This window comes from Siphateles boraxobius, unplaced genomic scaffold (genome assembly GCF_051911475.1).
Source record: "Siphateles boraxobius isolate OS27281-9 unplaced genomic scaffold, OSU_SipBor_1 389, whole genome shotgun sequence".
NCBI classification, from domain to species: domain Eukaryota; kingdom Metazoa; phylum Chordata; class Actinopteri; order Cypriniformes; family Leuciscidae; genus Siphateles; species Siphateles boraxobius.
In genome coordinates, this window is record NW_027509018.1 from 113235 (window position 1) to 131372 (window position 18138).

The window sequence follows — 18138 nt, forward strand, 5'->3', positions numbered from 1 at the left end:
AACACCTAGTATTCCCATGCGGCCTCCCATCCAAGTACTAACCAGGCCTTATTTAAAAGCTTAGACCATTAGTGAAGAAGACTAAGAAGAACTTTTGAAAAAACTCAAACTCTTTCATGCTTTCTGAAGAATCTCAGAGACTTTTTAAGGCTTTTTGAAGCTCAGGCACTCTTTTTTTTTTTTTTTTTTTTTTAAAAGCTTACAGCACCTGGTATTCCCAGGCGGTCTCCCATCCAAGTACTAACCAGGCCCGACCCTGCTTAGCTTCCGAGATCAGACGAGATCGGGCGTGCCCAAGGTGGTATGGCCGTAAGCTAAAACTGCTGCCAAAATTGGGCTATTTAAAAGGTTAGACCATTAGTGAAGAAAACTAAGAACAACTTTTGAAAAAACTCAAGCTCTTTCATGCTTTCTGAAGAATCTCAGAGACTTTTTAAGGCTTTTTGAAGAAGCTCAGGGACTCTTTTTTTTTTTTCTTAAAAAAGCTTACAACACCTAGTATTCCCATGCGGCCTCCCATCCAAGTACTAACCAGGCCTTATTTAAAAGCTTAGACCATTAGTGAAGAAGACTAAGAAGAACTTTTGAAAAAACTCAAACTCTTTCATGCTTTCTGAAGAATCTCAGAGACTTTTTAAGGCTTTTTGAAGCTCAGGCACTCTTTTTTTTTTTCTTAAAAAAGCTTACAACACCCAGTATTCCCATGCGGCCTCCCATCCAAGTACTAACCAGGCCTTATTTAAAAGCTTAGACCATTAGTGAAGAAGACTAAGAAGAACTTTTGAAAAAACTCAAACTCTTTCATGCTTTCTGAAGAATCTCAGAGACTTTTTAAGGCTTTTTGAAGCTCAGGCACTCTTTTTTTTTTTTTAAAAAGCTTACAGCACCTGGTATTCCCAGGCGGTCTCCCATCCAAGTACTAACCAGGCCCGACCCTGCTTAGCTTCCGAGATCAGACGAGATCGGGCGTGCCCAAGGTGGTATGGCCGTAAGCGAATACTGCTGCCAAAATTGGGCTATTTAAAAGGTTAGACCATTAGTGAAGAAAACTAAGAACAACTTTTGAAAAAACTCAAACTCTTTCATGCTTTCTGAAGAATCTCAGAGACTTTTTAAGGCTTTTTGAAGCTCAGGCACTCTTTTTTTTTTTTTTAAAAGCTTACAGCACCTGGTATTCCCAGGCGGTCTCCCATCCAAGTACTAACCAGGCCCGACCCTGCTTAGCTTCCGAGATCAGACGAGATCGGGCGTGCCCAAGGTGGTATGGCCGTAAGCTAAAACTGCTGCCAAAATTGGGCTATTTAAAAGGTTAGACCATTAGTGAAGAAAACTAAGAACAACTTTTGAAAAAACTCAAGCTCTTTCATGCTTTCTGAAGAATCTCAGAGACTTTTTAAGGCTTTTTGAAGAAGCTCAGGGACTCTTTTTTTTTTTTCTTAAAAAAGCTTACAACACCTAGTATTCCCATGCGGCCTCCCATCCAAGTACTAACCAGGCCTTATTTAAAAGCTTAGACCATTAGTGAAGAAGACTAAGAAGAACTTTTGAAAAAACTCAAACTCTTTCATGCTTTCTGAAGAATCTCAGAGACTTTTTAAGGCTTTTTGAAGCTCAGGCACTCTTTTTTTTTTTCTTAAAAAAGCTTACAACACCCAGTATTCCCATGCGGCCTCCCATCCAAGTACTAACCAGGCCTTATTTAAAAGCTTAGACCATTAGTGAAGAAGACTAAGAAGAACTTTTGAAAAAACTCAAACTCTTTCATGCTTTCTGAAGAATCTCAGAGACTTTTTAAGGCTTTTTGAAGCTCAGGCACTCTTTTTTTTTTTTTAAAAAGCTTACAGCACCTGGTATTCCCAGGCGGTCTCCCATCCAAGTACTAACCAGGCCCGACCCTGCTTAGCTTCCGAGATCAGACGAGATCGGGCGTGCCCAAGGTGGTATGGCCGTAAGCGAATACTGCTGCCAAAATTGGGCTATTTAAAAGGTTAGACCATTAGTGAAGAAAACTAAGAACAACTTTTGAAAAAACTCAAACTCTTTCATGCTTTCTGAAGAATCTCAGAGACTTTTTAAGGCTTTTTGAAGCTCAGGCACTCTTTTTTTTTTTTTTAAAAGCTTACAGCACCTGGTATTCCCAGGCGGTCTCCCATCCAAGTACTAACCAGGCCCGACCCTGCTTAGCTTCCGAGATCAGACGAGATCGGGCGTGCCCAAGGTGGTATGGCCGTAAGCTAAAACTGCTGCCAAAATTGGGCTATTTAAAAGGTTAGACCATTAGTGAAGAAAACTAAGAACAACTTTTGAAAAAACTCAAGCTCTTTCATGCTTTCTGAAGAATCTCAGAGACTTTTTAAGGCTTTTTGAAGAAGCTCAGGGACTCTTTTTTTTTTTTCTTAAAAAAGCTTACAACACCTAGTATTCCCATGCGGCCTCCCATCCAAGTACTAACCAGGCCTTATTTAAAAGCTTAGACCATTAGTGAAGAAGACTAAGAAGAACTTTTGAAAAAACTCAAACTCTTTCATGCTTTCTGAAGAATCTCAGAGACTTTTTAAGGCTTTTTGAAGCTCAGGCACTCTTTTTTTTTTTTTTTTTTTTTTAAAAGCTTACAGCACCTGGTATTCCCAGGCGGTCTCCCATCCAAGTACTAACCAGGCCCGACCCTGCTTAGCTTCCGAGATCAGACGAGATCGGGCGTGCCCAAGGTGGTATGGCCGTAAGCTAAAACTGCTGCCAAAATTGGGCTATTTAAAAGGTTAGACCATTTGTGAAGAAAACTAAGAACAACTTTTGAAAAAACTCAAGCTCTTTCATGCTTTCTGAAGAATCTCAGAGACTTTTTAAGGCTTTTTGAAGAAGCTCAGGGACTCTTTTTTTTTTTTCTTAAAAAAGCTTACAACACCTAGTATTCCCATGCGGCCTCCCATCCAAGTACTAACCAGGCCTTATTTAAAAGCTTAGACCATTAGTGAAGAAGACTAAGAAGAACTTTTGAAAAAACTCAAACTCTTTCATGCTTTCTGAAGAATCTCAGAGACTTTTTAAGGCTTTTTGAAGCTCAGGCACTCTTTTTTTTTTTTTTTTTTTTTTAAAAGCTTACAGCACCTGGTATTCCCAGGCGGTCTCCCATCCAAGTACTAACCAGGCCCGACCCTGCTTAGCTTCCGAGATCAGACGAGATCGGGCGTGCCCAAGGTGGTATGGCCGTAAGCTAAAACTGCTGCCAAAATTGGGCTATTTAAAAGGTTAGACCATTAGTGAAGAAAACTAAGAACAACTTTTGAAAAAACTCAAGCTCTTTCATGCTTTCTGAAGAATCTCAGAGACTTTTTAAGGCTTTTTGAAGAAGCTCAGGGACTCTTTTTTTTTTTTCTTAAAAAAGCTTACAACACCTAGTATTCCCATGCGGCCTCCCATCCAAGTACTAACCAGGCCTTATTTAAAAGCTTAGACCATTAGTGAAGAAGACTAAGAAGAACTTTTGAAAAAACTCAAACTCTTTCATGCTTTCTGAAGAATCTCAGAGACTTTTTAAGGCTTTTTGAAGCTCAGGCACTCTTTTTTTTTTTTTTTTTTTTTAAAAGCTTACAGCACCTGGTATTCCCAGGCGGTCTCCCATCCAAGTACTAACCAGGCCCGACCCTGCTTAGCTTCCGAGATCAGACGAGATCGGGCGTGCCCAAGGTGGTATGGCCGTAAGCTAAAACTGCTGCCAAAATTGGGCTATTTAAAAGGTTAGACCATTAGTGAAGAAAACTAAGAACAACTTTTGAAAAAACTCAAGCTCTTTCATGCTTTCTGAAGAATCTCAGAGACTTTTTAAGGCTTTTTGAAGAAGCTCAGGGACTCTTTTCTTTTTTCTTAAAAATTTTTACAACACCTAGTATTCCCATGCGGCCTCCCATCCAAGTACTAACCAGGCCTTATTTAAAAGCTTAGACCATTAGTGAAGAAGACTAAGAAGAACTTTTGAAAAAACTCAAACTCTTTCATGCTTTCTGAAGAATCTCAGAGACTTTTTAAGGCTTTTTGAAGCTCAGGCACTCTTTTTTTTTTTTTTTTTTTTTTAAAAGCTTACAGCACCTGGTATTCCCAGGCGGTCTCCCATCCAAGTACTAACCAGTCCCGACCCTGCTTAGCTTCCGAGATCAGACGAGATCGGGCGTGCCCAAGGTGGTATGGCCGTAAGCGAATACTGCTGCCAAAATTGGGCTATTTAAAAGGTTAGACCATTAGTGAAGAAAACTAAGAACAACTTTTGAAAAAACTCAAACTCTTTCATGCTTTCTGAAGAATCTCAGAGACTTTTTAAGGCTTTTTGAAGCTCAGGCACTCTTTTTTTTTTTTTTAAAAGCTTACAGCACCTGGTATTCCCAGGCGGTCTCCCATCCAAGTACTAACCAGGCCCGACCCTGCTTAGCTTCCGAGATCAGACGAGATCGGGCGTGCCCAAGGTGGTATGGCCGTAAGCTAAAACTGCTGCCAAAATTGGGCTATTTAAAAGGTTAGACCATTAGTGAAGAAAACTAAGAACAACTTTTGAAAAAACTCAAGCTCTTTCATGCTTTCTGAAGAATCTCAGAGACTTTTTAAGGCTTTTTGAAGAAGCTCAGGGACTCTTTTTTTTTTTTCTTAAAAAAGCTTACAACACCTAGTATTCCCATGCGGCCTCCCATCCAAGTACTAACCAGGCCTTATTTAAAAGCTTAGACCATTAGTGAAGAAGACTAAGAAGAACTTTTGAAAAAACTCAAACTCTTTCATGCTTTCTGAAGAATCTCAGAGACTTTTTAAGGCTTTTTGAAGCTCAGGCACTCTTTTTTTTTTTTTTTTTTTTTTAAAAGCTTACAGCACCTGGTATTCCCAGGCGGTCTCCCATCCAAGTACTAACCAGGCCCGACCCTGCTTAGCTTCCGAGATCAGACGAGATCGGGCGTGCCCAAGGTGGTATGGCCGTAAGCTAAAACTGCTGCCAAAATTGGGCTATTTAAAAGGTTAGACCATTAGTGAAGAAAACTAAGAACAACTTTTGAAAAAACTCAAGCTCTTTCATGCTTTCTGAAGAATCTCAGAGACTTTTTAAGGCTTTTTGAAGAAGCTCAGGGACTCTTTTCTTTTTTCTTAAAAATTTTTACAACACCTAGTATTCCCATGCGGCCTCCCATCCAAGTACTAACCAGGCCTTATTTAAAAGCTTAGACCATTAGTGAAGAAGACTAAGAAGAACTTTTGAAAAAACTCAAACTCTTTCATGCTTTCTGAAGAATCTCAGAGACTTTTTAAGGCTTTTTGAAGCTCAGGCACTCTTTTTTTTTTTTTTTTTTTTTTAAAAGCTTACAGCACCTGGTATTCCCAGGCGGTCTCCCATCCAAGTACTAACCAGTCCCGACCCTGCTTAGCTTCCGAGATCAGACGAGATCGGGCGTGCCCAAGGTGGTATGGCCGTAAGCGAATACTGCTGCCAAAATTGGGCTATTTAAAAGGTTAGACCATTAGTGAAGAAAACTAAGAACAACTTTTGAAAAAACTCAAACTCTTTCATGCTTTCTGAAGAATCTCAGAGACTTTTTAAGGCTTTTTGAAGCTCAGGCACTCTTTTTTTTTTTTTTAAAAGCTTACAGCACCTGGTATTCCCAGGCGGTCTCCCATCCAAGTACTAACCAGGCCCGACCCTGCTTAGCTTCCGAGATCAGACGAGATCGGGCGTGCCCAAGGTGGTATGGCCGTAAGCTAAAACTGCTGCCAAAATTGGGCTATTTAAAAGGTTAGACCATTAGTGAAGAAAACTAAGAACAACTTTTGAAAAAACTCAAGCTCTTTCATGCTTTCTGAAGAATCTCAGAGACTTTTTAAGGCTTTTTGAAGAAGCTCAGGGACTCTTTTTTTTTTTTCTTAAAAAAGCTTACAACACCTAGTATTCCCATGCGGCCTCCCATCCAAGTACTAACCAGGCCTTATTTAAAAGCTTAGACCATTAGTGAAGAAGACTAAGAAGAACTTTTGAAAAAACTCAAACTCTTTCATGCTTTCTGAAGAATCTCAGAGACTTTTTAAGGCTTTTTGAAGCTCAGGCACTCTTTTTTTTTTTTTTTTTTTTTTAAAAGCTTACAGCACCTGGTATTCCCAGGCGGTCTCCCATCCAAGTACTAACCAGGCCCGACCCTGCTTAGCTTCCGAGATCAGACGAGATCGGGCGTGCCCAAGGTGGTATGGCCGTAAGCTAAAACTGCTGCCAAAATTGGGCTATTTAAAAGGTTAGACCATTAGTGAAGAAAACTAAGAACAACTTTTGAAAAAACTCAAGCTCTTTCATGCTTTCTGAAGAATCTCAGAGACTTTTTAAGGCTTTTTGAAGAAGCTCAGGGACTCTTTTTTTTTTTTCTTAAAAAAGCTTACAACACCTAGTATTCCCATGCGGCCTCCCATCCAAGTACTAACCAGGCCTTATTTAAAAGCTTAGACCATTAGTGAAGAAGACTAAGAAGAACTTTTGAAAAAACTCAAACTCTTTCATGCTTTCTGAAGAATCTCAGAGACTTTTTAAGGCTTTTTGAAGCTCAGGCACTCTTTTTTTTTTTCTTAAAAAAGCTTACAACACCCAGTATTCCCATGCGGCCTCCCATCCAAGTACTAACCAGGCCTTATTTAAAAGCTTAGACCATTAGTGAAGAAGACTAAGAAGAACTTTTGAAAAAACTCAAACTCTTTCATGCTTTCTGAAGAATCTCAGAGACTTTTTAAGGCTTTTTGAAGCTCAGGCACTCTTTTTTTTTTTTAAAAAAGCTTACAGCACCTGGTATTCCCAGGCGGTCTCCCATCCAAGTACTAACCAGGCCCGACCCTGCTTAGCTTCCGAGATCAGACGAGATCGGGCGTGCCCAAGGTGGTATGGCCGTAAGCGAATACTGCTGCCAAAATTGGGCTATTTAAAAGGTTAGACCATTAGTGAAGAAAACTAAGAACAACTTTTGAAAAAACTCAAACTCTTTCATGCTTTCTGAAGAATCTCAGAGACTTTTTAAGGCTTTTTGAAGCTCAGGCACTCTTTTTTTTTTTTTTAAAAGCTTACAGCACCTGGTATTCCCAGGCGGTCTCCCATCCAAGTACTAACCAGGCCCGACCCTGCTTAGCTTCCGAGATCAGACGAGATCGGGCGTGCCCAAGGTGGTATGGCCGTAAGCTAAAACTGCTGCCAAAATTGGGCTATTTAAAAGGTTAGACCATTAGTGAAGAAAACTAAGAACAACTTTTGAAAAAACTCAAGCTCTTTCATGCTTTCTGAAGAATCTCAGAGACTTTTTAAGGCTTTTTGAAGAAGCTCAGGGACTCTTTTTTTTTTTTCTTAAAAAAGCTTACAACACCTAGTATTCCCATGCGGCCTCCCATCCAAGTACTAACCAGGCCTTATTTAAAAGCTTAGACCATTAGTGAAGAAGACTAAGAAGAACTTTTGAAAAAACTCAAACTCTTTCATGCTTTCTGAAGAATCTCAGAGACTTTTTAAGGCTTTTTGAAGCTCAGGCACTCTTTTTTTTTTTTTTTTTTTTTTAAAAGCTTACAGCACCTGGTATTCCCAGGCGGTCTCCCATCCAAGTACTAACCAGGCCCGACCCTGCTTAGCTTCCGAGATCAGACGAGATCGGGCGTGCCCAAGGTGGTATGGCCGTAAGCTAAAACTGCTGCCAAAATTGGGCTATTTAAAAGGTTAGACCATTAGTGAAGAAAACTAAGAACAACTTTTGAAAAAACTCAAGCTCTTTCATGCTTTCTGAAGAATCTCAGAGACTTTTTAAGGCTTTTTGAAGAAGCTCAGGGACTCTTTTTTTTTTTTCTTAAAAAAGCTTACAACACCTAGTATTCCCATGCGGCCTCCCATCCAAGTACTAACCAGGCCTTATTTAAAAGCTTAGACCATTAGTGAAGAAGACTAAGAAGAACTTTTGAAAAAACTCAAACTCTTTCATGCTTTCTGAAGAATCTCAGAGACTTTTTAAGGCTTTTTGAAGCTCAGGCACTCTTTTTTTTTTTCTTAAAAAAGCTTACAACACCCAGTATTCCCATGCGGCCTCCCATCCAAGTACTAACCAGGCCTTATTTAAAAGCTTAGACCATTAGTGAAGAAGACTAAGAAGAACTTTTGAAAAAACTCAAACTCTTTCATGCTTTCTGAAGAATCTCAGAGACTTTTTAAGGCTTTTTGAAGCTCAGGCACTCTTTTTTTTTTTTAAAAAAGCTTACAGCACCTGGTATTCCCAGGCGGTCTCCCATCCAAGTACTAACCAGGCCCGACCCTGCTTAGCTTCCGAGATCAGACGAGATCGGGCGTGCCCAAGGTGGTATGGCCGTAAGCGAATACTGCTGCCAAAATTGGGCTATTTAAAAGGTTAGACCATTAGTGAAGAAAACTAAGAACAACTTTTGAAAAAACTCAAACTCTTTCATGCTTTCTGAAGAATCTCAGAGACTTTTTAAGGCTTTTTGAAGCTCAGGCACTCTTTTTTTTTTTTTTAAAAGCTTACAGCACCTGGTATTCCCAGGCGGTCTCCCATCCAAGTACTAACCAGGCCCGACCCTGCTTAGCTTCCGAGATCAGACGAGATCGGGCGTGCCCAAGGTGGTATGGCCGTAAGCTAAAACTGCTGCCAAAATTGGGCTATTTAAAAGGTTAGACCATTAGTGAAGAAAACTAAGAACAACTTTTGAAAAAACTCAAGCTCTTTCATGCTTTCTGAAGAATCTCAGAGACTTTTTAAGGCTTTTTGAAGAAGCTCAGGGACTCTTTTTTTTTTTTCTTAAAAAAGCTTACAACACCTAGTATTCCCATGCGGCCTCCCATCCAAGTACTAACCAGGCCTTATTTAAAAGCTTAGACCATTAGTGAAGAAGACTAAGAAGAACTTTTGAAAAAACTCAAACTCTTTCATGCTTTCTGAAGAATCTCAGAGACTTTTTAAGGCTTTTTGAAGCTCAGGCACTCTTTTTTTTTTTTTTTTTTTTTTAAAAGCTTACAGCACCTGGTATTCCCAGGCGGTCTCCCATCCAAGTACTAACCAGGCCCGACCCTGCTTAGCTTCCGAGATCAGACGAGATCGGGCGTGCCCAAGGTGGTATGGCCGTAAGCTAAAACTGCTGCCAAAATTGGGCTATTTAAAAGGTTAGACCATTAGTGAAGAAAACTAAGAACAACTTTTGAAAAAACTCAAGCTCTTTCATGCTTTCTGAAGAATCTCAGAGACTTTTTAAGGCTTTTTGAAGAAGCTCAGGGACTCTTTTTTTTTTTTCTTAAAAAAGCTTACAACACCTAGTATTCCCATGCGGCCTCCCATCCAAGTACTAACCAGGCCTTATTTAAAAGCTTAGACCATTAGTGAAGAAGACTAAGAAGAACTTTTGAAAAAACTCAAACTCTTTCATGCTTTCTGAAGAATCTCAGAGACTTTTTAAGGCTTTTTGAAGCTCAGGCACTCTTTTTTTTTTTTTAAAAGCTTACAGCACCTGGTATTCCCAGGCGGTCTCCCATCCAAGTACTAACCAGGCCCGACCCTGCTTAGCTTCCGAGATCAGACGAGATCGGGCGTGCCCAAGGTGGTATGGCCGTAAGCTAAAACTGCTGCCAAAATTGGGCTATTTAAAAGGTTAGACCATTAGTGAAGAAAACTAAGAACAACTTTTGAAAAAACTCAAGCTCTTTCATGCTTTCTGAAGAATCTCAGAGACTTTTTAAGGCTTTTTGAAGAAGCTCAGGGACTCTTTTTTTTTTTTCTTAAAAAAGCTTACAACACCTAGTATTCCCATGCGGCCTCCCATCCAAGTACTAACCAGGCCTTATTTAAAAGCTTAGACCATTAGTGAAGAAGACTAAGAAGAACTTTTGAAAAAACTCAAACTCTTTCATGCTTTCTGAAGAATCTCAGAGACTTTTTAAGGCTTTTTGAAGCTCAGGCACTCTTTTTTTTTTTTTTTTTTTTTTTAAAAGCTTACAGCACCTGGTATTCCCAGGCGGTCTCCCATCCAAGTACTAACCAGGCCCGACCCTGCTTAGCTTCCGAGATCAGACGAGATCGGGCGTGCCCAAGGTGGTATGGCCGTAAGCGAATACTGCTGCCAAAATTGGGCTATTTAAAAGGTTAGACCATTAGTGAAGAAAACTAAGAACAACTTTTGAAAAAACTCAAACTCTTTCATGCTTTCTGAAGAATCTCAGAGACTTTTTAAGGCTTTTTGAAGCTCAGGCACTCTTTTTTTTTTTTTAAAAGCTTACAGCACCTGGTATTCCCAGGCGGTCTCCCATCCAAGTACTAACCAGGCCCGACCCTGCTTAGCTTCCGAGATCAGACGAGATCGGGCGTGCCCAAGGTGGTATGGCCGTAAGCGAATACTGCTGCCAAAATTGGGCTATTTAAAAGGTTAGACCATTAGTGAAGAAAACTAAGAACAACTTTTGAAAAAACTCAAACTCTTTCATGCTTTCTGAAGAATCTCAGAGACTTTTTAAGGCTTTTTGAAGCTCAGGCACTCTTTTTTTTTTTTTTAAAAGCTTACAGCACCTGGTATTCCCAGGCGGTCTCCCATCCAAGTACTAACCAGGCCCGACCCTGCTTAGCTTCCGAGATCAGACGAGATCGGGCGTGCCCAAGGTGGTATGGCCGTAAGCGAATACTGCTGCCAAAATTGGGCTATTTAAAAGGTTAGACCATTAGTGAAGAAAACTAAGAACAACTTTTGAAAAAACTCAAACTCTTTCATGCTTTCTGAAGAATCTCAGAGACTTTTTAAGGCTTTTTGAAGCTCAGGCACTCTTTTTTTTTTTTTAAAAAGCTTACAGCACCTGGTATTCCCAGGCGGTCTCCCATCCAAGTACTAACCAGGCCCGACCCTGCTTAGCTTCCGAGATCAGACGAGATGGGGCGTGCCCAAGGTGGTATGGCCGTAAGCGAATACTGCTGCCAAAATTGGGCTATTTAAAAGGTTAGACCATTAGTGAAGAAAACTAAGAACAACTTTTGAAAAAACTCAAACTCTTTCATGCTTTCTGAAGAATCTCAGAGACTTTTTAAGGCTTTTTGAAGCTCAGGCACTCTTTTTTTTTTTTTTTAAAAGCTTACAGCACCTGGTATTCCCAGGCGGTCTCCCATCCAAGTACTAACCAGGCCCGACCCTGCTTAGCTTCCGAGATCAGACGAGATCGGGCGTGCCCAAGGTGGTATGGCCGTAAGCGAATACTGCTGCCAAAATTGGGCTATTTAAAAGGTTAGACCATTAGTGAAGAAAACTAAGAACAACTTTTGAAAAAACTCAAACTCTTTCATGCTTTCTGAAGAATCTCAGAGACTTTTTAATGCTTTTTGAAGCTCAGGCACTCTTTTTTTTTTTTTTAAAAGCTTACAGCACCTGGTATTCCCAGGCGGTCTCCCATCCAAGTACTAACCAGGCCCGACCCTGCTTAGCTTCCGAGATCAGACGAGATCGGGCGTGCCCAAGGTGGTATGGCCGTAAGCTAAAACTGCTGCCAAAATTGGGCTATCTAAAAGGTTAGACCATTAGTGAAGAAAACTAAGAACAACTTTTGAAAAAACTCAAGCTCTTTCATGCTTTCTGAAGAATCTCAGAGACTTTTTAAGGCTTTTTGAAGAAGCTCAGGGACTCTTTTTTTTTTTTCTTAAAAAAGCTTACAACACCTAGTATTCCCATGCGGCCTCCCATCCAAGTACTAACCAGGCCTTATTTAAAAGCTTAGACCATTAGTGAAGAAGACTAAGAAGAACTTTTGAAAAAACTCAAACTCTTTCATGCTTTCTGAAGAATCTCAGAGACTTTTTAAGGCTTTTTGAAGCTCAGGCACTCTTTTTTTTTTTTTAAAAGCTTACAGCACCTGGTATTCCCAGGCGGTCTCCCATCCAAGTACTAACCAGGCCCGACCCTGCTTAGCTTCCGAGATCAGACGAGATCGGGCGTGCCCAAGGTGGTATGGCCGTAAGCTAAAACTGCTGCCAAAATTGGGCTATTTAAAAGGTTAGACCATTAGTGAAGAAAACTAAGAACAACTTTTGAAAAAACTCAAGCTCTTTCATGCTTTCTGAAGAATCTCAGAGACTTTTTAAGGCTTTTTGAAGAAGCTCAGGGACTCTTTTTTTTTTTTCTTAAAAAAGCTTACAACACCTAGTATTCCCATGCGGCCTCCCATCCAAGTACTAACCAGGCCTTATTTAAAAGCTTAGACCATTAGTGAAGAAGACTAAGAAGAACTTTTGAAAAAACTCAAACTCTTTCATGCTTTCTGAAGAATCTCAGAGACTTTTTAAGGCTTTTTGAAGCTCAGGCACTCTTTTTTTTTTTTTTTTTTTTTTTAAAAGCTTACAGCACCTGGTATTCCCAGGCGGTCTCCCATCCAAGTACTAACCAGGCCCGACCCTGCTTAGCTTCCGAGATCAGACGAGATCGGGCGTGCCCAAGGTGGTATGGCCGTAAGCGAATACTGCTGCCAAAATTGGGCTATTTAAAAGGTTAGACCATTAGTGAAGAAAACTAAGAACAACTTTTGAAAAAACTCAAACTCTTTCATGCTTTCTGAAGAATCTCAGAGACTTTTTAAGGCTTTTTGAAGCTCAGGCACTCTTTTTTTTTTTTTTAAAAGCTTACAGCACCTGGTATTCCCAGGCGGTCTCCCATCCAAGTACTAACCAGGCCCGACCCTGCTTAGCTTCCGAGATCAGACGAGATCGGGCGTGCCCAAGGTGGTATGGCCGTAAGCGAATACTGCTGCCAAAATTGGGCTATTTAAAAGGTTAGACCATTAGTGAAGAAAACTAAGAACAACTTTTGAAAAAACTCAAACTCTTTCATGCTTTCTGAAGAATCTCAGAGACTTTTTAAGGCTTTTTGAAGCTCAGGCACTCTTTTTTTTTTTTTTAAAAGCTTACAGCACCTGGTATTCCCAGGCGGTCTCCCATCCAAGTACTAACCAGGCCCGACCCTGCTTAGCTTCCGAGATCAGACGAGATCGGGCTTGCCCAAGGTGGTATGGCCGTAAGCGAATACTGCTGCCAAAATTGGGCTATTTAAAAGGTTAGACCATTAGTGAAGAAAACTAAGAACAACTTTTGAAAAAACTCAAACTCTTTCATGCTTTCTGAAGAATCTCAGAGACTTTTTAAGGCTTTTTGAAGCTCAGGCACTCTTTTTTTTTTTTTTAAAAGCTTACAGCACCTGGTATTCCCAGGCGGTCTCCCATCCAAGTACTAACCAGGCCCGACCCTGCTTAGCTTCCGAGATCAGACGAGATCGGGCGTGCCCAAGGTGGTATGGCCGTAAGCGAATACTGCTGCCAAAATTGGGCTATTTAAAAGGTTAGACCATTAGTGAAGAAAACTAAGAACAACTTTTGAAAAAACTCAAACTCTTTCATGCTTTCTGAAGAATCTCAGAGACTTTTTAAGGCTTTTTGAAGCTCAGGCACTCTTTTTTTTTTTTTAAAAGCTTACAGCACCTGGTATTCCCAGGCGGTCTCCCATCCAAGTACTAACCAGGCCCGACCCTGCTTAGCTTCCGAGATCAGACGAGATCGGGCGTGCCCAAGGTGGTATGGCCGTAAGCGAATACTGCTGCCAAAATTGGGCTATTTAAAAGGTTAGACCATTAGTGAAGAAAACTAAGAACAACTTTTGAAAAAACTCAAACTCTTTCATGCTTTCTGAAGAATCTCAGAGACTTTTTAAGGCTTTTTGAAGCTCAGGCACTCTTTTTTTTTTTTTTAAAAGCTTACAGCACCTGGTATTCCCAGGCGGTCTCCCATCCAAGTACTAACCAGGCCCGACCCTGCTTAGCTTCCGAGATCAGACGAGATCGGGCGTGCCCAAGGTGGTATGGCCGTAAGCGAATACTGCTGCCAAAATTGGGCTATTTAAAAGGTTAGACCATTAGTGAAGAAAACTAAGAACAACTTTTGAAAAAACTCAAGCTCTTTCATGCTTTCTGAAGAATCTCAGAGACTTTTTAAGGCTTTTTGAAGAAGCTCAGGGACTCTTTTTTTTTTTTCTTAAAAAAGCTTACAACACCTAGTATTCCCATGCGGCCTCCCATCCAAGTACTAACCAGGCCTTATTTAAAAGCTTAGACCATTAGTGAAGAAGACTAAGAAGAACTTTTGAAAAAACTCAAACTCTTTCATGCTTTCTGAAGAATCTCAGAGACTTTTTAAGGCTTTTTGAAGCTCAGGCACTCTTTTTTTTTTTTTTTTTTTTTTTAAAAGCTTACAGCACCTGGTATTCCCAGGCGGTCTCCCATCCAAGTACTAACCAGGCCCGACCCTGCTTAGCTTCCGAGATCAGACGAGATCGGGCGTGCCCAAGGTGGTATGGCCGTAAGCTAAAACTGCTGCCAAAATTGGGCTATTTAAAAGGTTAGACCATTAGTGAAGAAAACTAAGAACAACTTTTGAAAAAACTCAAGCTCTTTCATGCTTTCTGAAGAATCTCAGAGACTTTTTAAGGCTTTTTGAAGAAGCTCAGGGACTCTTTTTTTTTTTTCTTAAAAAAGCTTACAACACCTAGTATTCCCATGCGGCCTCCCATCCAAGTACTAACCAGGCCTTATTTAAAAGCTTAGACCATTAGTGAAGAAGACTAAGAAGAACTTTTGAAAAAACTCAAACTCTTTCATGCTTTCTGAAGAATCTCAGAGACTTTTTAAGGCTTTTTGAAGCTCAGGCACTCTTTTTTTTTTTTTTAAAAGCTTACAGCACCTGGTATTCCCAGGCGGTCTCCCATCCAAGTACTAACCAGGCCCGACCCTGCTTAGCTTCCGAGATCAGACGAGATCGGGCGTGCCCAAGGTGGTATGGCCGTAAGCTAAAACTGCTGCCAAAATTGGGCTATTTAAAAGGTTAGACCATTAGTGAAGAAAACTAAGAACAACTTTTGAAAAAACTCAAGCTCTTTCATGCTTTCTGAAGAATCTCAGAGACTTTTTAAGGCTTTTTGAAGAAGCTCAGGGACTCTTTTTTTTTTTTCTTAAAAAAGCTTACAACACCTAGTATTCCCATGCGGCCTCCCATCCAAGTACTAACCAGGCCTTATTTAAAAGCTTAGACCATTAGTGAAGAAGACTAAGAAGAACTTTTGAAAAAACTCAAACTCTTTCATGCTTTCTGAAGAATCTCAGAGACTTTTTAAGGCTTTTTGAAGCTCAGGCACTCTTTTTTTTTTTTTTTTTTTTTTAAAAGCTTACAGCACCTGGTATTCCCAGGCGGTCTCCCATCCAAGTACTAACCAGGCCCGACCCTGCTTAGCTTCCGAGATCAGACGAGATCGGGCGTGCCCAAGGTGGTATGGCCGTAAGCGAATACTGCTGCCAAAATTGGGCTATTTAAAAGGTTAGACCATTAGTGAAGAAAACTAAGAACAACTTTTGAAAAAACTCAAACTCTTTCATGCTTTCTGAAGAATCTCAGAGACTTTTTAAGGCTTTTTGAAGCTCAGGCACTCTTTTTTTTTTTTTAAAAAGCTTACAGCACCTGGTATTCCCAGGCGGTCTCCCATCCAAGTACTAACCAGGCCCGACCCTGCTTAGCTTCCGAGATCAGACGAGATCGGGCGTGCCCAAGGTGGTATGGCCGTAAGCGAATACTGCTGCCAAAATTGGGCTATTTAAAAGGTTAGACCATTAGTGAAGAAAACTAAGAACAACTTTTGAAAAAACTCAAACTCTTTCATGCTTTCTGAAGAATCTCAGAGACTTTTTAAGGCTTTTTGAAGCTCAGGCACTCTTTTTTTTTTTTTTAAAAGCTTACAGCACCTGGTATTCCCAGGCGGGCTCCCATCCAAGTACTAACCAGGCCCGACCCTGCTTAGCTTCCGAGATCAGACGAGATCGGGCGTGCCCAAGGTGGTATGGCCGTAAGCGAATACTGCTGCCAAAATTGGGCTATTTAAAAGGTTAGACCATTAGTGAAGAAAACTAAGAACAACTTTTGAAAAAACTCAAACTCTTTCATGCTTTCTGAAGAATCTCAGAGACTTTTTAAGGCTTTTTGAAGCTCAGGCACTCTTTTTTTTTTTTTTTAAAAGCTTACAGCACCTGGTATTCCCAGGCGGTCTCCCATCCAAGTACTAACCAGGCCCGACCCTGCTTAGCTTCCGAGATCAGACGAGATCGGGCGTGCCCAAGGTGGTATGGCCGTAAGCGAATACTGCTGCCAAAATTGGGCTATTTAAAAGGTTAGACCATTAGTGAAGAAAACTAAGAACAACTTTTGAAAAAACTCAAACTCTTTCATGCTTTCTGAAGAATCTCAGAGACTTTTTAAGGCTTTTTGAAGCTCAGGCACTCTTTTTTTTTTTTTTAAAAGCTTACAGCACCTGGTATTCCCAGGCGGTCTCCCATCCAAGTACTAACCAGGCCCGACCCTGCTTAGCTTCCGAGATCAGACGAGATCGGGCGTGCCCAAGGTGGTATGGCCGTAAGCTAAAACTGCTGCCAAAATTGGGCTATTTAAAAGGTTAGACCATTAGTGAAGAAAACTAAGAACAACTTTTGAAAAAACTCAAGCTCTTTCATGCTTTCTGAAGAATCTCAGAGACTTTTTAAGGCTTTTTGAAGAAGCTCAGGGACTCTTTTTTTTTTTTCTTAAAAAAGCTTACAACACCTAGTATTCCCATGCGGCCTCCCATCCAAGTACTAACCAGGCCTTATTTAAAAGCTTAGACCATTAGTGAAGAAGACTAAGAAGAACTTTTGAAAAAACTCAAACTCTTTCATGCTTTCTGAAGAATCTCAGAGACTTTTTAAGGCTTTTTGAAGCTCAGGCACTCTTTTTTTTTTTTTTAAAAGCTTACAGCACCTGGTATTCCCAGGCGGTCTCCCATCCAAGTACTAACCAGGCCCGACCCTGCTTAGCTTCCGAGATCAGACGAGATCGGGCGTGCCCAAGGTGGTATGGCCGTAAGCTAAAACTGCTGCCAAAATTGGGCTATTTAAAAGGTTAGACCATTAGTGAAGAAAACTAAGAACAACTTTTGAAAAAACTCAAGCTCTTTCATGCTTTCTGAAGAATCTCAGAGACTTTTTAAGGCTTTTTGAAGAAGCTCAGGGACTCTTTTTTTTTTTTCTTAAAAAAGCTTACAACACCTAGTATTCCCATGCGGCCTCCCATCCAAGTACTAACCAGGCCTTATTTAAAAGCTTAGACCATTAGTGAAGAAGACTAAGAAGAACTTTTGAAAAAACTCAAACTCTTTCATGCTTTCTGAAGAATCTCAGAGACTTTTTAAGGCTTTTTGAAGCTCAGGCACTCTTTTTTTTTTTTTTTTTTTTTTTAAAAGCTTACAGCACCTGGTATTCCCAGGCGGTCTCCCATCCAAGTACTAACCAGGCCCGACCCTGCTTAGCTTCCGAGATCAGACGAGATCGGGCGTGCCCAAGGTGGTATGGCCGTAAGCGAATACTGCTGCCAAAATTGGGCTATTTAAAAGGTTAGACCATTAGTGAAGAAAACTAAGAACAACTTTTGAAAAAACTCAAACTCTTTCATGCTTTCTGAAGAATCTCAGAGACTTTTTAAGGCTTTTTGAAGCTCAGGCACTCTTTTTTTTTTTTTTAAAAGCTTACAGCACCTGGTATTCCCAGGCGGTCTCCCATCCAAGTACTAACCAGGCCCGACCCTGCTTAGCTTCCGAGATCAGACGAGATCGGGCGTGCCCAAGGTGGTATGGCCGTAAGCGAATACTGCTGCCAAAATTGGGCTATTTAAAAGGTTAGACCATTAGTGAAGAAAACTAAGAACAACTTTTGAAAAAACTCAAACTCTTTCATGCTTTCTGAAGAATCTCAGAGACTTTTTAAGGCTTTTTGAAGCTCAGGCACTCTTTTTTTTTTTTTTAAAAGCTTACAGCACCTGGTATTCCCAGGCGGTCTCCCATCCAAGTACTAACCAGGCCCGACCCTGCTTAGCTTCCGAGATCAGACGAGATCGGGCGTGCCCAAGGTGGTATGGCCGTAAGCTAAAACTGCTGCCAAAATTGGGCTATTTAAAAGGTTAGACCATTAGTGAAGAAAACTAAGAACAACTTTTGAAAAAACTCAAGCTCTTTCATGCTTTCTGAAGAATCTCAGAGACTTTTTAAGGCTTTTTGAAGAAGC

General features: G+C 40.7%; 45 non-coding genes across 45 annotated transcripts; all 45 read right to left on the reverse strand.

The window, feature by feature from the left end:
* Positions 1–196: 196 nt before the first annotated feature.
* On the reverse strand, positions 197–315 carry LOC143703639 (5S ribosomal RNA). The gene has a single exon (XR_013191239.1). It is a non-coding gene; the product is annotated as a 5S ribosomal RNA (ribosomal RNA).
* Positions 316–875: 560 nt separating this feature from the next.
* Positions 876–994, reverse strand: LOC143703640 (5S ribosomal RNA). Its single transcript, XR_013191240.1, has one exon. It is a non-coding gene; the product is annotated as a 5S ribosomal RNA (ribosomal RNA).
* Positions 995–1156: 162 nt separating this feature from the next.
* LOC143703641 (5S ribosomal RNA) lies at positions 1157–1275 on the reverse strand. Its single transcript, XR_013191241.1, has one exon. It is a non-coding gene; the product is annotated as a 5S ribosomal RNA (ribosomal RNA).
* A 560-nt stretch (positions 1276–1835) lies between these two features.
* On the reverse strand, positions 1836–1954 carry LOC143703642 (5S ribosomal RNA). The gene has a single exon (XR_013191242.1). It is a non-coding gene; the product is annotated as a 5S ribosomal RNA (ribosomal RNA).
* A 162-nt stretch (positions 1955–2116) lies between these two features.
* Positions 2117–2235, reverse strand: LOC143703643 (5S ribosomal RNA). Its single transcript, XR_013191243.1, has one exon. It is a non-coding gene; the product is annotated as a 5S ribosomal RNA (ribosomal RNA).
* Positions 2236–2606: 371 nt separating this feature from the next.
* Positions 2607–2725, reverse strand: LOC143703644 (5S ribosomal RNA). Its single transcript, XR_013191244.1, has one exon. It is a non-coding gene; the product is annotated as a 5S ribosomal RNA (ribosomal RNA).
* Positions 2726–3096: 371 nt separating this feature from the next.
* LOC143703646 (5S ribosomal RNA) lies at positions 3097–3215 on the reverse strand. The gene has a single exon (XR_013191246.1). It is a non-coding gene; the product is annotated as a 5S ribosomal RNA (ribosomal RNA).
* A 370-nt stretch (positions 3216–3585) lies between these two features.
* Positions 3586–3704, reverse strand: LOC143703647 (5S ribosomal RNA). The gene has a single exon (XR_013191247.1). It is a non-coding gene; the product is annotated as a 5S ribosomal RNA (ribosomal RNA).
* A 370-nt stretch (positions 3705–4074) lies between these two features.
* LOC143703828 (5S ribosomal RNA) lies at positions 4075–4193 on the reverse strand. The gene has a single exon (XR_013191421.1). It is a non-coding gene; the product is annotated as a 5S ribosomal RNA (ribosomal RNA).
* Positions 4194–4355: 162 nt separating this feature from the next.
* LOC143703648 (5S ribosomal RNA) lies at positions 4356–4474 on the reverse strand. Its single transcript, XR_013191248.1, has one exon. It is a non-coding gene; the product is annotated as a 5S ribosomal RNA (ribosomal RNA).
* Positions 4475–4845: 371 nt separating this feature from the next.
* LOC143703649 (5S ribosomal RNA) lies at positions 4846–4964 on the reverse strand. Its single transcript, XR_013191249.1, has one exon. It is a non-coding gene; the product is annotated as a 5S ribosomal RNA (ribosomal RNA).
* A 370-nt stretch (positions 4965–5334) lies between these two features.
* On the reverse strand, positions 5335–5453 carry LOC143703829 (5S ribosomal RNA). The gene has a single exon (XR_013191422.1). It is a non-coding gene; the product is annotated as a 5S ribosomal RNA (ribosomal RNA).
* A 162-nt stretch (positions 5454–5615) lies between these two features.
* On the reverse strand, positions 5616–5734 carry LOC143703650 (5S ribosomal RNA). The gene has a single exon (XR_013191250.1). It is a non-coding gene; the product is annotated as a 5S ribosomal RNA (ribosomal RNA).
* A 371-nt stretch (positions 5735–6105) lies between these two features.
* LOC143703651 (5S ribosomal RNA) lies at positions 6106–6224 on the reverse strand. Its single transcript, XR_013191251.1, has one exon. It is a non-coding gene; the product is annotated as a 5S ribosomal RNA (ribosomal RNA).
* Positions 6225–6784: 560 nt separating this feature from the next.
* Positions 6785–6903, reverse strand: LOC143703652 (5S ribosomal RNA). Its single transcript, XR_013191252.1, has one exon. It is a non-coding gene; the product is annotated as a 5S ribosomal RNA (ribosomal RNA).
* A 162-nt stretch (positions 6904–7065) lies between these two features.
* LOC143703653 (5S ribosomal RNA) lies at positions 7066–7184 on the reverse strand. The gene has a single exon (XR_013191253.1). It is a non-coding gene; the product is annotated as a 5S ribosomal RNA (ribosomal RNA).
* A 371-nt stretch (positions 7185–7555) lies between these two features.
* LOC143703654 (5S ribosomal RNA) lies at positions 7556–7674 on the reverse strand. The gene has a single exon (XR_013191254.1). It is a non-coding gene; the product is annotated as a 5S ribosomal RNA (ribosomal RNA).
* A 560-nt stretch (positions 7675–8234) lies between these two features.
* LOC143703655 (5S ribosomal RNA) lies at positions 8235–8353 on the reverse strand. Its single transcript, XR_013191255.1, has one exon. It is a non-coding gene; the product is annotated as a 5S ribosomal RNA (ribosomal RNA).
* Positions 8354–8515: 162 nt separating this feature from the next.
* Positions 8516–8634, reverse strand: LOC143703657 (5S ribosomal RNA). The gene has a single exon (XR_013191257.1). It is a non-coding gene; the product is annotated as a 5S ribosomal RNA (ribosomal RNA).
* A 371-nt stretch (positions 8635–9005) lies between these two features.
* On the reverse strand, positions 9006–9124 carry LOC143703658 (5S ribosomal RNA). The gene has a single exon (XR_013191258.1). It is a non-coding gene; the product is annotated as a 5S ribosomal RNA (ribosomal RNA).
* Positions 9125–9486: 362 nt separating this feature from the next.
* LOC143703659 (5S ribosomal RNA) lies at positions 9487–9605 on the reverse strand. The gene has a single exon (XR_013191259.1). It is a non-coding gene; the product is annotated as a 5S ribosomal RNA (ribosomal RNA).
* Positions 9606–9977: 372 nt separating this feature from the next.
* On the reverse strand, positions 9978–10096 carry LOC143703660 (5S ribosomal RNA). The gene has a single exon (XR_013191260.1). It is a non-coding gene; the product is annotated as a 5S ribosomal RNA (ribosomal RNA).
* A 161-nt stretch (positions 10097–10257) lies between these two features.
* On the reverse strand, positions 10258–10376 carry LOC143703661 (5S ribosomal RNA). The gene has a single exon (XR_013191261.1). It is a non-coding gene; the product is annotated as a 5S ribosomal RNA (ribosomal RNA).
* Positions 10377–10538: 162 nt separating this feature from the next.
* On the reverse strand, positions 10539–10657 carry LOC143703662 (5S ribosomal RNA). Its single transcript, XR_013191262.1, has one exon. It is a non-coding gene; the product is annotated as a 5S ribosomal RNA (ribosomal RNA).
* Positions 10658–10819: 162 nt separating this feature from the next.
* On the reverse strand, positions 10820–10938 carry LOC143703832 (5S ribosomal RNA). The gene has a single exon (XR_013191425.1). It is a non-coding gene; the product is annotated as a 5S ribosomal RNA (ribosomal RNA).
* A 163-nt stretch (positions 10939–11101) lies between these two features.
* On the reverse strand, positions 11102–11220 carry LOC143703663 (5S ribosomal RNA). Its single transcript, XR_013191263.1, has one exon. It is a non-coding gene; the product is annotated as a 5S ribosomal RNA (ribosomal RNA).
* Positions 11221–11382: 162 nt separating this feature from the next.
* Positions 11383–11501, reverse strand: LOC143703664 (5S ribosomal RNA). Its single transcript, XR_013191264.1, has one exon. It is a non-coding gene; the product is annotated as a 5S ribosomal RNA (ribosomal RNA).
* A 362-nt stretch (positions 11502–11863) lies between these two features.
* On the reverse strand, positions 11864–11982 carry LOC143703665 (5S ribosomal RNA). The gene has a single exon (XR_013191265.1). It is a non-coding gene; the product is annotated as a 5S ribosomal RNA (ribosomal RNA).
* Positions 11983–12354: 372 nt separating this feature from the next.
* Positions 12355–12473, reverse strand: LOC143703666 (5S ribosomal RNA). The gene has a single exon (XR_013191266.1). It is a non-coding gene; the product is annotated as a 5S ribosomal RNA (ribosomal RNA).
* A 162-nt stretch (positions 12474–12635) lies between these two features.
* Positions 12636–12754, reverse strand: LOC143703668 (5S ribosomal RNA). Its single transcript, XR_013191268.1, has one exon. It is a non-coding gene; the product is annotated as a 5S ribosomal RNA (ribosomal RNA).
* Positions 12755–12916: 162 nt separating this feature from the next.
* LOC143703770 (5S ribosomal RNA) lies at positions 12917–13035 on the reverse strand. Its single transcript, XR_013191366.1, has one exon. It is a non-coding gene; the product is annotated as a 5S ribosomal RNA (ribosomal RNA).
* A 162-nt stretch (positions 13036–13197) lies between these two features.
* LOC143703669 (5S ribosomal RNA) lies at positions 13198–13316 on the reverse strand. The gene has a single exon (XR_013191269.1). It is a non-coding gene; the product is annotated as a 5S ribosomal RNA (ribosomal RNA).
* Positions 13317–13477: 161 nt separating this feature from the next.
* LOC143703670 (5S ribosomal RNA) lies at positions 13478–13596 on the reverse strand. Its single transcript, XR_013191270.1, has one exon. It is a non-coding gene; the product is annotated as a 5S ribosomal RNA (ribosomal RNA).
* Positions 13597–13758: 162 nt separating this feature from the next.
* Positions 13759–13877, reverse strand: LOC143703671 (5S ribosomal RNA). The gene has a single exon (XR_013191271.1). It is a non-coding gene; the product is annotated as a 5S ribosomal RNA (ribosomal RNA).
* A 372-nt stretch (positions 13878–14249) lies between these two features.
* On the reverse strand, positions 14250–14368 carry LOC143703672 (5S ribosomal RNA). The gene has a single exon (XR_013191272.1). It is a non-coding gene; the product is annotated as a 5S ribosomal RNA (ribosomal RNA).
* Positions 14369–14731: 363 nt separating this feature from the next.
* LOC143703673 (5S ribosomal RNA) lies at positions 14732–14850 on the reverse strand. The gene has a single exon (XR_013191273.1). It is a non-coding gene; the product is annotated as a 5S ribosomal RNA (ribosomal RNA).
* Positions 14851–15221: 371 nt separating this feature from the next.
* On the reverse strand, positions 15222–15340 carry LOC143703674 (5S ribosomal RNA). Its single transcript, XR_013191274.1, has one exon. It is a non-coding gene; the product is annotated as a 5S ribosomal RNA (ribosomal RNA).
* A 162-nt stretch (positions 15341–15502) lies between these two features.
* On the reverse strand, positions 15503–15621 carry LOC143703675 (5S ribosomal RNA). The gene has a single exon (XR_013191275.1). It is a non-coding gene; the product is annotated as a 5S ribosomal RNA (ribosomal RNA).
* Positions 15622–15783: 162 nt separating this feature from the next.
* On the reverse strand, positions 15784–15902 carry LOC143703766 (5S ribosomal RNA). The gene has a single exon (XR_013191362.1). It is a non-coding gene; the product is annotated as a 5S ribosomal RNA (ribosomal RNA).
* A 163-nt stretch (positions 15903–16065) lies between these two features.
* On the reverse strand, positions 16066–16184 carry LOC143703676 (5S ribosomal RNA). Its single transcript, XR_013191276.1, has one exon. It is a non-coding gene; the product is annotated as a 5S ribosomal RNA (ribosomal RNA).
* A 162-nt stretch (positions 16185–16346) lies between these two features.
* LOC143703677 (5S ribosomal RNA) lies at positions 16347–16465 on the reverse strand. Its single transcript, XR_013191277.1, has one exon. It is a non-coding gene; the product is annotated as a 5S ribosomal RNA (ribosomal RNA).
* Positions 16466–16828: 363 nt separating this feature from the next.
* LOC143703679 (5S ribosomal RNA) lies at positions 16829–16947 on the reverse strand. The gene has a single exon (XR_013191279.1). It is a non-coding gene; the product is annotated as a 5S ribosomal RNA (ribosomal RNA).
* Positions 16948–17319: 372 nt separating this feature from the next.
* Positions 17320–17438, reverse strand: LOC143703680 (5S ribosomal RNA). Its single transcript, XR_013191280.1, has one exon. It is a non-coding gene; the product is annotated as a 5S ribosomal RNA (ribosomal RNA).
* Positions 17439–17600: 162 nt separating this feature from the next.
* LOC143703681 (5S ribosomal RNA) lies at positions 17601–17719 on the reverse strand. Its single transcript, XR_013191281.1, has one exon. It is a non-coding gene; the product is annotated as a 5S ribosomal RNA (ribosomal RNA).
* A 162-nt stretch (positions 17720–17881) lies between these two features.
* LOC143703682 (5S ribosomal RNA) lies at positions 17882–18000 on the reverse strand. The gene has a single exon (XR_013191282.1). It is a non-coding gene; the product is annotated as a 5S ribosomal RNA (ribosomal RNA).
* Positions 18001–18138: the final 138 nt, after the last annotated feature.